The sequence below is a fragment of the Callithrix jacchus genome, chromosome 3, assembly GCF_049354715.1.
Source record: "Callithrix jacchus isolate 240 chromosome 3, calJac240_pri, whole genome shotgun sequence".
NCBI lineage: Eukaryota > Metazoa > Chordata > Mammalia > Primates > Cebidae > Callithrix > Callithrix jacchus.
Genome location: NC_133504.1, coordinates 109,453,379 through 109,471,906, shown reverse-complemented (window position 1 = coordinate 109,471,906; position 18,528 = coordinate 109,453,379). Strand labels below are relative to the sequence as shown.

At 39.9% G+C, this 18,528-nt stretch overlaps 1 protein-coding gene and 1 non-coding gene across 2 annotated transcripts in view; one reads left to right on the top strand and one right to left on the bottom strand.

Annotated features, from left to right (window-relative positions):
* The window catches only part of ABCG2 (ATP binding cassette subfamily G member 2 (JR blood group)), a 130,576-nt gene that overhangs the window by 85,218 nt on the left and 26,830 nt on the right, over window positions 1-18,528 (bottom strand). The gene's annotated exons all lie outside the window — the stretch shown is intronic.
* LOC118152523 (U6 spliceosomal RNA) lies at window positions 17,532-17,639 on the top strand. Its single transcript, XR_004741283.1, has one exon. It is a non-coding gene; the product is annotated as a U6 spliceosomal RNA (small nuclear RNA).

Below are 18,528 nucleotides of genomic sequence, written 5' to 3'. Positions count from 1 at the left end.
TCATGACCAAGTAGAATTTATCCCAGTGATGAAAGGATGGTTCAACATATACAAATCAATCAATGTCATACATCATATCAACAGAATGAAGGACAAAGACACAATTATTTCAATTGATGATGAAAAAGCATTTGATAACATTCAACATCCCTTCATGATAAAAACCTCCAAAAAACTGGGTATAGAAGGAATACTCCTCAACAAAATAAAACCCATATACAGCAGACCCACAGCTAGTATCACACTGAATGGGGAGAAATTAGAAGCCTTTTCTCTAAGATCCAGAACAAAACGAGGATTCCCACTTTCAACACTGTTATTCAACATGGTACTGGAAGTCCCATTTAGAGCAATCAGACAAGAGAAAAGAATAAAGGTCATCCAAACTGAAAAGGAAGAAGTCAAATTATCTTTGTTGGCAGATGATATGATACTATATTTGGAAAAACTAAAGACTCCAGCAAAAAAAAAAAACTATTAGAACTGATAAATTCAGTAAAGTTGCAGGATACAAAATCAACATACAAAATATGAGTAGCATTTCTATATGTCAGTGGCAAATAATCTAAAAAAAAAATCAAGAAAGTAATCTCATTTACAATAGCCACAAATAAAATACCTCAGAATTAACTTAATTAAAGGAGTAAAATATCTTTACAATGAAAATGATAAAATAGCAATGAAAGAAACTGAAGAGGATGCCAAAAAATGGAAAGATATTCCATGTTCATAGATTGGAAGAATCATTATTGTTAAATGTCACATTACCCAAAGAAATTTACAGATTCAATGGAATCCCCATCAAAATATCAATGGCATTCTTTTTTTTTTTTTTTTTTTGAGACGGAGTTTTACTCTTGTTACCCAGGCTGGAGTGCAATGGCACGATCTCAGCTCACCGCAACCTCCACCTCCTGGGTTCAGGCAATTCTCCTGCCTCAGCCTCCTGAGTAGCTAGGATTACAGGCACATGCCACCATGCCCAGCTAATTTTTTGTATTTTTAGTAGAGACGGGGTTTCACCATATTGACCAGGATGGTCTCGATGTCTTGACCTCGTGATCCACCCACTTCGGCCTCCCAAAGTGCTGGGATTACGGCAGTCTTTATAATAGAAAAACAAGTTCTAAAATTTATATGGAACCTCAAAAGACCCACAATAGGCAAAGCCATCCTGAGCAAAAGGAACAAAACTGGAAAATCACATTACCTGACATCAAATTATAGTACAGAGTTATAATAACCAAAACAGGAAAGTATTGGCATAAAAACAGATATATAGACCAATGGAACAGAATAGAGAACCCAGAAAAAATTCCATACATCTACAGTGAACTCATTTTTGACAAATGTCCCAAGAACATACACTGAGGAAACGATATCTCTTCAATAAATGAAGGATATCTCTTCAATAAATGGTGCTGGGAAAACTGGATATCCATATGCAGAAGAATGAATCTAGACCCCTATCTCTTACCACATACAAACATAAAATTAAAATTAAAGTGGTTTACAAACTTAAATACAAGACCTCATGGCTGGGAGAAGTGGCTCACACCTGAAATCCCTGCACTTTGGGAGGGTGAGGTGGGTGAATAACATGAGGTCAGGAGTTCGAGACCAGCCTGGCCAACATGATCAAACCCTGGCTCTACTAAAAATACAAAAAGTTAGTCAGGCATGCTGGTGGGCACCTGTAATCCCAGCTTCTCAGGAGGCTGAGGCAGGAGAATTGCTTGAACCCAAGAGGCGGAAGGTGCAGTGAGCCGAGTTCACACCACTGCACTCCAGCCTGGGCAACAAGAGTGAAATTCTGTCAAAAAAAAAAAAAAAAAAAAGCTCTATAAATCTGCTGAAAGAACACATTGAGGAAAATCTCCAGGACATTGAATGAACTGGACAAGTTTTTTTGAGTAATAGCCCATGAGCACAGGCAACTAAAGCAAAAATGGATAAATGAGATCACATCAAGTTAAAAAATTCTGCACAGCTAAGAAAACAACAAAGTGAGGAGACAAACCACAGAAGCATATTAATGGGAGAAAATATTTGTAAACTACCCATCTGGCAAGGGATTAACAACCAGAATGTATAAGGAGCTGAAAAAAACTCTGTAAGAAAAAAACTAATAATCCAATTTTTAAAAGGCCAAATATCTGAACAGACGTATCTCAAATGAATACATACAAATGGCAAATGGGTACATGAAAAGGTGCTCAATTATCATTGATCAGAGAAATACAAATCAAAATTATCATGAGATATTATCTCATCCCAGATAAAATAGTTTTTATCCAAAAGACAGGTAATAAATACTGTCAAGGACGTGGAGGGAGAAAAAGGAACCCTTGTGCACTGTTGGTGGGAATACATGTTAGTCCAACCGCTATGGAAAACAGTTTGGAGGTTTCTCTAAAAACTAAAAATAGAACTTACGTATGATTCAGGAATCACACTGCTTGGTATATACCCCCAGAAAGGAAATCAGTATGGCAAAGAGATGTCTGCACTCCCATGTTTATTATAGCACTATTCAGAACAACCAAGATTTAGAAGCAGCCTTAAATGTCCATCAGCAAGCAGATGAATGGATAAAGAAAATATGGTATACACAATGGAATACTATTCAGCCATTAAAAAATTATCCTGGCATCTGCAACAATATGAATGGAACGGAAGGTCATTATGTCAAGTTGTTGAGAGAAAGGCTGACGCATAGCCTGCCTATCTGGCACAGGATGGGAGTTAATGGAAGACCATGCTCGGTGCTCAAAGCAAGGAAGATGACTTTGAAGCACCAGAATGTGGCCAGACTTGCTAGCTCTAGCTGCAGCCTTTACCCTGTCTATTGATTGTATCTAAAGTAGAGCATGCTCTGTACCTCCAAAGGAAATGCCAAACCACCACAGCTGTAGATCATCTGCTTGATCCTTTTCACCACCCACAATCCTGAGCACATGCTTCTTTGTTTAAGCACTGAATAAATAGTGTTGGTCTCCAGTACTGGTGGCCTTCGCATCCTCCTACTTGTGTCGGCCCCTTGGGAGCCCAACTTCATCAAGTAAAATAAGCCAGGCACAGAAAGACATAATTCTCATGTTCTCACTTGTTTGAATGAGCTAAAAAATCAAAACAACTGCACTCATGGAGATAGAATAGAATGATGGTGAGGGGCCAGGCATCCTGGCTTATGCCTGTAATCCCAACACTTTGGGAGGTTGATGTGGGAGAATCTCTTGAGCCTGTTTGAGACCAGCCTAGGCAACATAGTGAGACCTCATCTCTATTACATCTTTTTAAAATGGTGGTTATGAGCAGGCACAGTGGTTCCTGCCTGTAATCCCAGCACTTTGGGAGGCTAAGGCAGGCAGATCTGTTGAGGTCAGGAGTTCAAAACCAGCCTGGCCAACATGGTGAAACTGCATCTCTACTAAAAATACAAAAATTAGCCAGGCGTGGTGGCGGGCACCTATAATCCCAGCTATCAGGAGACTGAGGCAGGAAAATCACTTGAATCCAGGAACAGGAGGTTGCAGTGAGCTGAGATAGCACCACTGCATTCCAGCCCGGACAACAGAGAAAGACTCCGTCTCAGGGGGGGGAAAAATGATAAATGCTTGAAGTGATGGATATCTCATTTATCCTGATGTGATTATTATATATGGTATGCCTGTGTCAAAATAGCTCATGTACCCCATAAATATATGTACCTACAATGTACCCACAAAAATAAAAAAATATATTTAAAATAACTAAAAGCATTAGTCAATTTAACAATTTGTACTAAGAATAGTGGGTAGAGAAGACACCCACCAAATGGAGCAGTTTCTTACCAATCTCTGAAAATATGCTATTAACAACACACACAAATATCTTTTGTATCTTACAGCGGTTTCAACTATGGCCAGGATGTTTGGAAATGTCCAGCAGCATTTTTGGTCATCATCATATCTGGGGTTTCCATTAGCATGTGTGGTCATGGGTTGGGGAGAGAAAGCATCCTATGAAATAAGCAACAGTGTCATAGCCTAAAAAGCATTGCCAAATCCAATGTCCTAATGATTTTCTCTTATGTTTCTTGTAATAGTTTCATAAGTTTAAGTCTTAGATTTAGGTGTTTGATAATTTTTGTATGTGGTACTATATAAGGTAAGGGTCTAACTTTATTCTTTCATATGTTTCTATCCAGTTTTCCCAGCCTCATTTGTTGAAACGCCTGTCATTTCCTGACTGAATTAGTCTTGGCACATTTGTTGAAAATCAATTGCCCACATATGCAAAGGTTTCTTTCTGAACTTTTTATTCTATTTTCTGGTCTAAACGTCTGTCCTTATGCCTATACAACATTATTTTAATTACAGTTAACTTTGTTGTTGTTTTTTTAATTTAACAGAGATGGGATCTCACTATGTTGCCCAGACTGGTCACAAATTCCTGATCCTCCCAAAGTGCTGAGATTAGAAGCATGAGCCCCCACACCCAGCCATAACTTCATAATAAGATTTAAAATCAGGAAGTGTGAGACTTCCAACTTTGTTCTTCTTTTTTAAGATTACAATTCATTTGAATTTTATAAAGGGTTTTTCTATTTCTACAAACAATGGTGTAAGAGCTAGATAGGACTGCATTGAATATGTATATTGCATTGGGTAGTATTGTCATCTTAACAATATTAGATCTTCCAGGCTGGGCAGTGGCTCATGCCTGTAATCCCAGCACTCTGAGAGGCTGAAGCAGGCAGATTACTTGAGCTCAGGAGTTGGACACCAGCCTGGGCAATATGGCAAAACCCATCTATACTAAAAATACAAAAATTAGCTGGTCTTTGTGGTGCACACATGTAATCCCAGCTACTTAGGAGGCAGAGGTAGGAGAACTCGCTTGAACCCAGGAAGCAGAGGCTGCAATGAACCAAGATTGCACCACTGGACTCCAGCCTGGGTGACAGAAGTGAGACCCTGTCTAAACAACAGCAACAACAAAACCACAATATTAGATCTTCCAATTCATAAACACAGGATGTCTTCATATTCATTTATATTTTCTTCAATTTCTTTCTGCAATGGTTTGAGGTTTGCAGTACACAAATATTGTAGCTCCTTGGTTAAATTTATTTATAAGTATTTATTCTTTTTGATGGTATTAAGATTTGAGTTGCTCTCTTAGTTTCCTTTTTGGATTGATTATTCATTGCTAGAGTATAAAACGCAACCAGGCCAGGTGCAATGACTCATGCCTACGCCAAGAAGGGAGGATCAGGAGCTTGAGACCAGTCTGGGCAACATAATAAGATACCGTCTCTCCAAAAAATTAAAAAATGAGCTGGGTGTGGTGGCACATACCTGTAATCACAGCTACTTAGCAGGCTGAGGCAGGAGAATCACTTGAGCCAAGGAGTTCAAGGCTGCAATGAGCTATGATCCTACCACTCTACTCTAGCCTGAGCAGCAGAGTAAGACCCTGTGTCTGAAAATTTAAATAAATAAGTAAATAAGAAATAAAATAAAATGCAACTGATTCTTCTGTGTTGATTTTGTATGCCTCTATTTTGCTGAACTTGTTTATTGGTTCTAATTTTCATGTGTGGAATGTTTAGGGTTTTCAACATAGAAGATTATAACATCTGTGAACAGAGATAATTTTACTTCCTTCTTTCCAATTTGAATGCCTTTCTTTTTGTTGCCTAATTTCTCTGGCTACAATTGCTAATACCATGTTGAATATAAGTGGCAAAATCAGGCACTTGTTAATAATCTTAGGGAAACAACATTCAGTCTGATGGTATCATTGATATGAAGTTAGCTATGGGTTTTTCATATATTTTTTTATTATGCTGAAAAAATTTCCTTCTATTCCTATTTAGTGATTTTATCATTAAAAACCACAGTACATTGTTAATGAATAAATGAATGAAGTTAGTTTAAAGGGGTATTAATGAATGAGGTCAGTGCTGTACAAAAAGAAGTGTACATGAGTTATAAACGCAAAGAAGGCATGGGATGATTTGAGGTAAATATGCAAAGTCGCCCCTTATATACCGAACACAATTCCTTTAACTGCAAGAGTTCGTGTTTGTTGAGTTTCTTTGATTCTTTTTAAAACAGTCTTTGAGGTGAATTTGTATTATTAAAGCCTGTTTTTAGAGTTCAGACTTCTTCCTTCCTTCTCTTTGATGCCTAATCTCCTTTATCTTCAGCCAGCAAATAAATCTCTAGTGCTATCAGGACATACTAACTTTCTCATTCTATACCCCTGTCCTAGCTGAACTTATCAGTCCTTAGTCTCTGTCTGATGTCAAATCCAAGCCATGGGGCTCCATGCTTTATAAAACCTGGCATATAGAAATTACAGTTAAGTCATTCAAATATCCAGAGTCTACAAAATTAGAAGCACATCTGGTTAATCGCAAAGTCCCTTCCAACTCCACCAGTGCATAATTCCACTGAAAACGAGTTATTCAGCTTGCTGAATTTAAAGGTTGCTGAAACACTTGTAGTAGATTTCAAACTGTGTTCTGACAAGCCTAGGTTACTAGGTAGAGGATTTAGGGACTCCAAGCCTTTTGTGGAAATATCATTTCTAAAATATATTTTAACCATTAAAAAAATGAAAAGACGAACCACAGACTGAGAGTTTAGAATTATTTACAAATCAAATATCAGATAACTTATATCCCTAGTATAGACTTTTTTACCACAAGTAAAAATATAGACAGCATGTATACATTTTAGTTCCATTCTGTAAACTAAATTTAAAATGTAAATATTGCATGTGCCCTTTTCTAAACATATAGAATAGAGGAACAACTTTTATCCAGATTATATAAAGAACCACTACAACTCAATATCAAAATAAATAACTCAGTTTAAAAATGGACAAAAATTTACAAAGCCATTTCACCAAAGATATATGAATGGCCAACAAGTACATGAAAAGATGCTTGGCATCATTAGCCATTAGGTAAATACAAATTCAAACCATAATGAGATCTCCCTTCTCACCCACTAAAACAGCTATAATCAAAAAGACCTACAATAACAGATGTTAACGAGATAATGTGGAGAATTGGAATCCTCATACATTGCTAGTAGGAATTTTAAAATGATAAAATCACTTTGGAAAACAGTTTGGCAGTTTCTTTAAAAGCTAAACATATGTTTAACATGTGATTTAGCAAATTCATTTCTTGGAATCTGTCCAAGAAAAATGAAGCCTATGTTTACACAAAGGGCTGTAAGTAACGGTTTACAGTAGCATTATCCATAGTGGCTAAAAATTGGAAACCTGAATATACCCATCAACTGATAAATGAATAAACAAAATGTGGTACATCCATACAATAAAAAAAAATCATGGCTGGGCACAGTGGCTCACACCTGTAATTCCAGCACTTTGGGAGGCTGAGGCAGGCGGATCACAAGGTCAAGAGATCAAGACCATCCTGACCAATATAGTGAAACCCCATCTCTACTAAAATACAAAAATTAGCTGGGCCTGGTGGTGCACGCCTGTAGTCCCAGCTACTCGGGAGGTTGAGGCAGGAGAATTGCTTGAACCTTGGATGCAGAGTCTGCAGTGAGGCGAGATTGCACCACTGCACTCCAGTCTGGCACCTGGCGACAGAGCGAGACTCTGTCTCAATTAAAAAAAAAACAAACATTCAGCAATAAAAATTCATGCTACAAGATGGATGAACCCCCAAAACATACTAAGTATAATAAAAGTACAAAGCAATTACAGGATTCCATTTAATGAAACATGTAGAAAGGTAAATCTTTATTGTTAGAAAGTTGTCTGGGGCTTTGGGATGCTGAGGTAGGCAGACTCCCTGAGCTCAGGCATTCAAGACCAACCAGCCTGGGCAACGTGGCAAACCCCATCTCTACAAAAAACACAAAAAATTAGCTGGGTGTGGCAGCACATGTCTGTAGTCCCAGCTACTCAAAAAGTTGAGGAGGCTGAGACACAAGAATCGCTTGAACTCAGGAGGTGGAGGTTGCAGTGAGTTGAGATTACCACAGCACTACACAGCCCGGGCAACAAAGTGAGGCGTTGTCTCAAAAACAAAAGAAAGAAAGTTGTCTGGGGTTTCGATGGGAAAGAAAAATGACTACAAATGGGCATGAGGAATCTTTTTGGGGTGATAGAAATGTCCTTAATTTGGATTGGTTATGATTATATTAGTCTATATATTTATTTAAATTCACTGGATTGTATACTTACAAAAGGTGAAAATTTTGAGACCTAATTTCAATGAAGCTATTTTCTTTTTCTTTTCTTTTCTTTTCTTTTTTCATTTTTTTTTTTTGAGACAGAGTCTTACTCTGTCACTCAGGCTGGAGTGCAGTGGTGCGATCTCAGCTCACTGCAACCTCCGCCTCCTGGGTTCAAGCAATTCTCCTGCCTCAGCCTCCTGAGTAGCTGGGATTACAGGTACCCACCACCACACCCAGCTAATTTTTGTATTTTTAGTAGAAATGGGTTTCACCGTGTTAGCCAGGATGGTCTCAATCTCCTGACCTCATGATCTACCTGCCTCACCCTCAGAAAGTGCTGGGATTACAGGCCTGAGCTACCGTGCCCAGCCTATTTTTTTTTTTTTTTTTTTGAGCTAGTCTTGCTCTGTCGCCCAGGCTGGGGTGCAGTGGCCCTATCTCAGCTCATTGCAACCTCCATCTCCTAGGTTCAAATGACTCTCCTGTTTCAGCCTCCTGAGTAGCTGGGATTACAGGCATCTGCCACCATGCCCAGCTAATTTTTTTTAATTTTTAGTAGAGATGGGGTTTCACCATGTTGGTCAGGCTGGTCTCAAACTCCTGACCTCAGGTGATCCACCAGCCTCAGCCTCCCAAAGTGTTGGGATTACAGGTGTGAGCCACCATGCCTGTCCGAAACTTTTTTAAAAAAGCCAGTAAGTAACAATGTGGCCCTTCAAAATATATTAAAAATATATAATTATTTATTTAAAACATTAAAGAATTTGTATAAAAACATGTTTACCATGCCTTCTCACATATTATATACTGAAGTTTAAAATACTGTGGACATATATGTTAACTTGTGCTATTTTTATTTGTATCTCAGAATAAATCTGCTCTTGCCATGTCTGTTTAATCAGAACTGTAAAATTATAAGATGAACAAAACCACACAATAACCTAAAATCATTTCTGACTGCTAGTCCGTGAGTGAGATTTTTCTCAATTGTGTACAATCAAAATAAATGCAGAAATTAACTTCAGAGGCTTACTACAGCTGAAATCAGTAAACCTTTCTCAAAAGCTTTTTGTGCTAAAAATACTGTTTTTGCTTATAATTTCCTAATAAGCAAATGTTATAATTTTAGCACATCAAGAATTTACATCAATAAACATATTATTATTTTTATATATTGTTGTTATGCAATTAATTTTTAAAATGTTTCTGTTGCTAAAACAAAAAGTATCTGAATTCTCTTGCATCATAGGCAATAGAATGAGATAACGCTCAAGTACATTTTTACTGGTAGGCTGATTAGAAACCCCTTGTTACCCTCGAAGGCTGCCATGAGGTAGATGGGATTTTACTTTACATAAAATTGAATTTTTATTTATTTATATTTATTTATTTTGAGACAGAGTCTTGCTCTCTCACCCAGGCTGGAGTGAAGTGGTGTGATCTTGGCTCACTGCAATCTCCACCTCCTGGGTTCAAGCGATTCTTATGCCTCAGCCTCCCGAGGAGCTGGGACTACAGGCATGTGCCACCACACCGGGGTAATTTTTGTATTTTTAATAGAGATGGGGTTTCACCATGTTGGCCAGACTGGCCTCAAACTCCGACCTCAGATGACCTGTGCACCTCCGCCTCCCAAAGTACTGGGATTACAGGTTTGAGCCACAATACCTGGCCAAAGGTTTGAATTTTTATAAAACATTTTCAAAGAATCAGATGTTCCATTTCCTCTTTCACCTGACATTTGATAGAAACAGAGTGCTCTTTGCCTTTTCCTCTTTCCTCTTGGCTGGAATCCACGCCCAAGGACTAGAGTTCCTATAGCTATCTTGGACTGTGAAATGACTTTGAGAATGGAAGTCGCATATGGCAAAGCATAAAGACAGAAGGAGTGTGGGTGCTTGAAACCACGAAACTGCTATACTGTCTTTGGAATGACTACTTCTATATTTCTTGCACATGAAATATTTTTTTTCTCCCACTTCCTTTTTTCTCCCACAGCTAAACTTGATCGTAAGATACGAGTGGTTCAGACAGAGAGGTGTAGGCACAAAGGCTGAGATAGGCAAATGCTTGGCATCTTGAAAACATAGCAAGGTAAATGTAGTTGGAGTACGAGTAATGGGAGGGAAAACGGTAGAAGACAGTGCGGGAGTTAATGGGAAGCCAGACGGTGCAAGGCCTGGTGGCTCACTGGGACTCTGAGCTTTAATTTAGATGTGAGAAGCCACTGGAGAATTTTGAGAAGAAAAATGACCCAACTCCTCTATGTTTTAAAGGAATCTCTTTGTGGAGAAGAGACTTATGCCAATGCTTGGAAGTCATCATTGGGTAAAATGAGTATTTATTACAATATTCTTTATACCTCTTTTATACATTTGAAATATTCTACCGCCAGGCATGGTGGCTTACCCCTACAATCCCAGTGCCTTGGGAGACTAAGGTGGGAGGATCACTTGAGGCCAGGAGTTGAAGGCTGCAGTGAGCTATGATGGCACCACTGCACTCCAGCCTGGGAAACACAGTGAGACCCTGTCTCTAAAAATAAAAAATAAAATAAAATATTCTAGATTATAAAATTTCACAGAAAGCTGATCACAGTCACATTTATTAACTGGCCAAAGCAAAAACTGAATCATTTATAACTAGTTTTACTGTAACATATCAGAATAAAGACTGTGTGAACTTAGGAGGGTTTGTTCTGGGCTGTCAAGAAAACAGATAGGGTCCATAAAATTTATGGTCAACTTGTTAGCAGCAGAACGCATCCTAGTCACGTGGCACCAAAATATATTAGTAGCAGCCAATCCATACAGGTCTGCAACATCCTCAGTTCTTGCCTTTTCAGAACAAAGAATTTGACGGGCATAAGGCAGAGTGAGCGAGCAAGACAAGTTTTAGAGCAGGAGTAACAGTTGATCAAAAAGCTTTAGGACAGTAATGAAAGGAAATAAAGTACACTTGGAAGAGGGTCAAGTGGGCAACTTGAGAAATCACATGCACAGTTTGACCTTCGACTTGAGCTCAGTTTTATACACTGGCATACTTCTGAAGTCTTACATCCCTTCTCCCCTGATTCTTCCCTTGGATTGGGCTGTCTGCATGCTAAGTGGCTGTCAGCACTTGGGTGGGGCCACACGCTCAGTGTGTTTACTGAGGTTGCATGCATGCTCAACTGAGGTGTTTTTCTCTTACCAAATGTTCTCAGGAAGCCATGTGCCAGTTAAACTCACCGTTTTGCCTCTTACTGCACACACTCGAGCCCACTCGCCCAGCTCCTGAGATCTTATCAGGGAGCGGCTGATCACTAGTTTCAGGTGTTTCTATCTATTGGGAGACGGCCTTTCCCTGGCGCCAGCTGCAACCAATTACTATTTCACAGAGACAGTGTTAACAACTGCCTGACCATCACCTGATGGCAGCCTGACAGTCCTGGGTTGGAGGTGTGGGACTCTTCCGCCCTTCACATGTCTAACTAGATACCTACTGTAACAGATTAGAGAGCTCTGCATTGGAACTTGCCTGTGGGTTGTACTGACTAAGTCATTTAACCTTTCTACTCTACCAAAGTGTAGTCATCTTTACCTACAAGGTTTGGTGAGGACTCAGTGCTTAGCATCGTTCATTGTTCCCAGCACAGAATAATCAGCCTGTAAGTGGTATCTTAATTATTTTTAGTCACAATTACCAATCTGAGAAAACTACACTTTTAACACTGAATCAGGACAATATAAAATTGCCAGGCATAAGGAAGTTTCTCTGTTATGAGTGGAGACAGCTTCACATAAGAATTTCCCATTCTTGGATGAAAAAGCTCTCAAGTGTATCTGCTTTTTTAAAAATCTGATACCTGGAAGTGCTTGTGGAAGAAACCTGAGTATCTCAGTCACAGGAATTTCCCATAAGAAAACCAATAAATTACCACTCTGATTCATACTTCAATTCCTTATGATTCATAAATTATTATGAATCAGCAGCTATGAACCTCATCCGCACAAGCATACTGAAAAGATCATTTCTGGACCCATGTTGTATCTCCTGGAACTTTATGATGCTCTTACGCTGAAGATGTAAACAAAAAATCCCTTTAGCATTGGACTGTGCAAAGGAAAATTAACCATTTTTAATTATAACAGAACATTCTATCCTTTTTTTTTTTTTGAGATGGAGTTTCGCTCTTGTTACCCAGGCTGGAGTGCAATGGCGCGATCTCGGCTCACTGCAACCTCCACCTCCTGGGTTCAGGCAATTCTTCTGCCTCAGCCTCCTGAGTAGCTGGGATTACAGGCATGCGCCACCGTGCCCAGCTAATTTTTTGTATTTTTAGTAGAGACGGGGTTTCACCATGTTGACCAGGATGGTCTCGATCTCTTGACATTTTGTAATCCACCCGCCTCGGCCTCCCAAAGTGCTGGGATTACAGGTGTGAGCCACCGCTCCCAGCCTCCATTCTGTCCTTCTTAAAAAGACCTGCCTTTAAGAGAAACTATTTTGTCAGAGGCTAACTTATTGAGGTTTTGTGAGCACTTAATGATCTTGGTGAGGGAAATACCCAACTCCAACGCTGTCTGGCCATAATGTGCTATTTAAGGTGGGAGGCTGGGGAGACTGGAAGGCACTATGAAGTTCACAGCCCAGGAGCACAGGCTTACTAAAAACCTGAGACCTAATCACAGGACTATATAATACTTGCCCCCACCCCCACCACACCTCACTACCACATCAGGTGGTACCCAGTACATCATGTCTGGCTTTCGACCAAAAAATTATAAGGCATACTAAAAGGCAAAAAATAGTTTGAAGAGACAGAGCATCAGAACCAGACACAGATATTTTAGGAAGGGTAAAATTATCAGGGTAGGAATTAAAAACAACTATGATTAATATGATAAAAGCTCTAACGTGGCCAGGCATAGTAGCTCACACCTATAATTCCAGCATATTGGGAGGCCAAGGTAGAAGGATTGCTTGAATGCAGGAGTTCAAGACCAGCCTGGGCAACATGGCAAAACCCTATCTCTACAAAAAATACAAAAATTAGCTGGGCATGGTGGCATACGCCTGTAGTGCTAGCTACTCAGGAGGCTGAGGCAGGAAGATCCCCTGAGGCTGGAGAAGTCAAGGCTTCAGTGAGCAGTGATCACGCAACTGCACTCCAGCCTGAGCAACAAAGTGAGACCCTGTCTCAAAATGAAATTAAATTAAATTAAAAACTAAAAAATTTAAATGAGATGGGTGGGCTGGCATGCCAGTGTATTCCTAGCTACTTGAGAGACTGAGGCTGGTGGATCAGTCAGTCCCAGGGGTTTGAGGCTATAGTGAACCATGATTATACTACTGCACTCCAGCCTGGACACAGTGAGACCCTGTCTCAAAAAATAAGAGGCCAGGAGTTCAAGACCAGCCTGCCCAACACATTGAAATCCCATCTCTACTAAGAATACAAAAATTAGCCTGGTGTGGTGCTATGTGCCTATAATCCCAGCTACTTGGCAGGATGAGACATGAGAATTGCTAGAACATGGGAGGCACTGGTTGCAGTGAGCTGAAATCACACCACTGCACTCCAGCCTGAGTGACAGAGCAAGACTATCTCCAAAACAAAAAACCATTTGTTTCCAGCCAGGCATGGTGGCTCACACCTGTAATTCCAGCACTTTGGGAGGCCAAGGTGGGTGGATAACCTGAGGTTAGGAGTTCAAGACCAACCTGGCCAAAATGGTGAAACTCAGTTTCTACTAAAAATACAAAAATTAGCCAGGCGTTGTGGCCCGTGCCTGTAGTCCCAGCTACTCAGGAGGCTGAGGCAAGAGAATCACTTGAACCCAAGAGGCAGAGGTTGCAGTGAGCCAAGACTATGCCACTGTACTCCAGCCTGGGCAACAGAGCCAGACTCCGTCTCCAAAAATAAAAATAAATAAATAAGCTGGGCATGGTGGCTCACACCTATAATCACAGCATTTTAGGAAATCCAGACAGGAAAATCAGTTGAAGCTGGAAGTTTGAGACCACCCTGCAGAACACAGCCAGAGCCCATCGCTACAAAAATTACAAAAAATACTCAGACACAGTGGTGCACGTCAGTATTCACAGGTGCTCAGAAGGCTGAGGCAGGAGGATCACTTGAGCCCAGCAGTTTGAGGCTGCAATGAGCTATGATCATGTCACCGCACTCTAGCCTGGGTGACTCTGGGTGCACTCTTTTTTACGCCTCTAAAAAATATAAAGAAAAACGAAAAATAAATAAATGAAAGCTCCAATGGATAAATGTAATAAGACTGATGGAAATTCTGAGAAAGAGCCAAAAAAAATGCTAGACATTAAAAATACGATGAAGATTGACATTCACGAGCTTATCAGTTGACTAAACACAACTGAGGAAAGATTCTCTGAGCTTGACGATGTTCAGTAGAAACTGAAAAAGCAAAGAGAAAAAAAAACAGGCCAGGGGCGCTGGCTCATGCCTGTAATCCCAGCACTTTGGGATGCTGAGGTGGGCAGATCACGAGGTCAGGAGATCGAGACCATCCTGGCCAACATGGTGAAACCCTGTCTCTACTAAAAATACAAAAAAATTAGCTGGGCACGGTGGCACACTTAATCTCAGCTACTTGGGGGGCTGAGTCAGGAGAATTGCTTGAACCCAAGAGGCGGATATTGCAGTGAGCCGAGATCATGTCACTGCACTACAGCCTGGGTGACAGTGCAAGACTCTGTCTCAAAAAAAAAAGGGAGGGGCAGCAAATTATTCAAGAACTGCAGGACAATTACAAAAAATTATAACTCATAGAAAGAGAGAAAGAAACAAAAACTAGATATATAGACATATAGATTTTTGTTTTGGATGGAATTACATGGGAGTAGGTGGGATCACAGGCTCTCACCGCCATGCGCAGCTAATTTTTGTATTTTTAGTAGAGAAGGGGTTTCATCATGTTGACCAGGCTGGTCTCGAACTCCTGACAGCAGGTGGTCCACCTACCTCGGCCTCCCAAACTGCTGGACTTAAGGTGTGGGCCACTGTGCCCTACCAAAAACAATATTTGAAGCAATTATAAACTGAGAGTTTCTCCCAAATTAATGTTAGATATCAAACTACAGATTTAGAAAACTCAAAGAATACCAGGAAGAATAAATCCCAAGTAAATTGCACATAAGTATATCATATTCAAACTACAGAATATCAAAGATAAAGAAAAAAATCTTCAATGAAGCCAGAGGGGAAAAATACTCTTACATGTAGAGGGACAAAAATAAGAATTATATATGACTTTTTAGAAACCACGCAAGTAGGAACACAATGCAGTATATTTAACATGTTGGTAGAAAAATACCACCAACTTAGAATTCTGTATACTGTGAAATTTCCCTTCAAACTTAAAGGAGTAATAGACTTTCTCAGACAGATAAACATTGAGGGAATTTATTGTCAATAGATCTATCTTGCAAAAGTGATTTTAAAAAGTTATTTTATTATTGTTTTTAAATAGAAGGCCCTCCATGGAGGCTCATGCCTGTAATCTCAGCAATTTGGGAGGCTGAGGTAAGCCAATCACTTGAGCTCAGGAATTCAAAACCAGCCTGGGCAACAAAGCAAAAGCCCATCTCTACTAAAAATACAAAAAAGTTAGTCAGGTATGGTGACACACACACTGGTAGTCCCAGCTACTTGGGGGTCTGAGGTAGGAGGATTGCTTGAGCCTGGGAAGTCAAGGCTGCAGTGAGCCCTGATCGTGGCCTGTGTACTCTGCACAGGCCACGATCAGGGCTCACTGGGAGTGCACAGGCATGATCAGGGTTCACTGCAAAAAAAAAAAAAAAAAGAAAAAATAATTGGAGATGGGGTCTCGCTATGTTGGCTAGCCTGCTTTCAAATTCCTGGCCTCAAGTATCTTCCCACCTCAGCATCCCAAAGTGCCGGAATTATAGGCATAAGCCACCGTGTCTGGCCAAAAGACATTCTTCGAAGAGAAAAAAATTGATAAAGGTCAGAAAATCGATAAAGGTCAGAAAATGAAATCTACATAAAGAAAGGAGGAACATTAGAGAAGGAATAAGTAAAGATAAAAAGATAAAATCTTTTATTTTCTTATTCTTAATTGATCTAACAGATAACTGGTCAAAATAATAAGAGCTCCTCAGCCTCCCAAAATGCTGAGATTACAGGCACAAGTCACCATGAAAAACAATAATAATAAATAATAATGGCAACGACGTACTCAATTATATACGTAGAAATTTTGAACTAAATAAAAATGAAAATATAATTTGTGGGATGCAGCAGTAGCAATGGAAGGGAAATTTATGTCACTGGACACATATATTAGAAAAAAAAAGACAAATCCAAAATCAATAATCTGTGCTACCTCCTTAGAAAACTAGAAATAGAAGAGCAAATTATAGACAAATTAAGCAGAAGAAAAGAATTAATAAAAGTCAGAAAAAATGAAACTGAAAATAGAGAAATTAACAAAAAAACAAAAGCCAGTTATTTGAAAAGATGAGTAAAATTAATAAGTCTCTCATTACACTACAAAAAAAAGAGAGGAAATAGTTACTAATATCTAAATTAAAAGAGTAGACATAACCTGGTTGGCCCCATCAGTAAAAATTAACAAAAAAAAGAATGGACATCACTTAAGGCCCCACAGACATTAAAATGATAATACGACTATTCTCACAAATTTGACAACCTGGATAAAAAGGACCAATTCCTTGAAAGACGTAAGCTGCCAAAATTCACACCCACAAAAAATAGGCAATCTGTAAAGACCCAGGATTATTTTAAAATTTGAATCGATAATTAATAAACTTCCAAAACAGAAACCCCCTAGGCCCAGATAGATTCACTGGCAAATTATATCAAACACTGAAAGAAGCAACTGTATGAATTCTTTATAATTGCTTTCAGAAGACAGTAGTAGAGGGAATACTTTCTAACTCCCTAGCTACTCAAAGACCAGGGAGGACCATTGTGGGCTTCACCTGGGAGCTGGTTAGAAATGTGGTATCTGTGCTTGCTTTTTTTTGGACATGGAGTCTCATTCTGCAGCCCAAGATGGAGTGCAGTGCGTGATCTTGGCTCACTGCAACCTCTGCCTTCTGGGTCCTGGTTCACACAATTCTCCTGCCTCAGCCTCCCGAGTGGCTGGAATTACAGGTGTGCACCACCATGCCTGGCTAATTTTTGTACTTTTAGTAGAGACAGAGTTTCAGCATGTTGGCCAGGCTGGTCTTGAACTCCTGACCTCATGATCCACCTGCCTCAGCCTCCCAAAGTGCTGGGATTACAGGCATGAGCCAACGTGCTCGGCCTCTGTGCTTGCTTTGAGAGCACATATATTAAAATTGTAACAATACAGAGAAGATGAGCATGGCCCCCTACACAAAAATAACCCACAAATTTGCGAAGTGTTCCACATTTAATAAAAATACAGTTTTAAATAACGCAGAATTTTGTGCTTCAGCCTAGACCTACACTCAAAACCTGCAAGTTTATGAAGATCCGCAGGTGATTCACATGTACTTTAAGTATTAAGATGCACTGGTCCTCAAACTATCTGCATACTGGAGTCTCCTGGAAGAGATTCTAATTTAATTGGTATGAGTGTGGCCTGGGATTTTTAAAAGCTCCCCAGGCAATTTAAAATTCAGCAAAATCTAAAGAGAGGTCTCAGAAGCCAAGATCACGGAATGAATATAGGTGAAGTATCATTTTGCTTACCTCAAAGGGCCTTATCAATGGCAGTATACATGGGCTGCCATCTAACCCGCCACTAATGGCTAGAGTCCCATAATGCCCCCCTCAACTTTCCGCCAAGAAATGTGAGAGCCTAGGCATTATGTGATGGTTCACACCTGTAATCCCATCACCTTGGGAGGCCAAGGCGGGGGGATTGCTTGAGGCCAGGAGCTCAAGATCAGCCAGTGCAACGTAGCAGGAACCCATCTCTACAAATATATATATATATATATATATATATATATATATTTAATTAGTTGGACACATAGTGTTGTAGGACTTTCTCCTTAGGGTCCTTGTCACATGACCAGAAAAGATCAAGCTAGCAGACACTTTGAAGGTTGAGAAAAATGGAATTTATTGGGTGAAAAGGGAAAAGGGAAAACAGGGACTGTAAGCAAAGTGAGGGTCCTGGTGGCTGCTCTCCCACCTCACAGACTGAATCCCAGGTTACCATCCTGGAACAGGAGAGTCCGGGCTCCTCCCCACTGCAAAGGGGGCAAACTTCCAGTGGCTCCACCTCGTTCTGCCAGTGTGCAGGCTGGTCAGAGGTTCTCCAGGGACCCCTATATA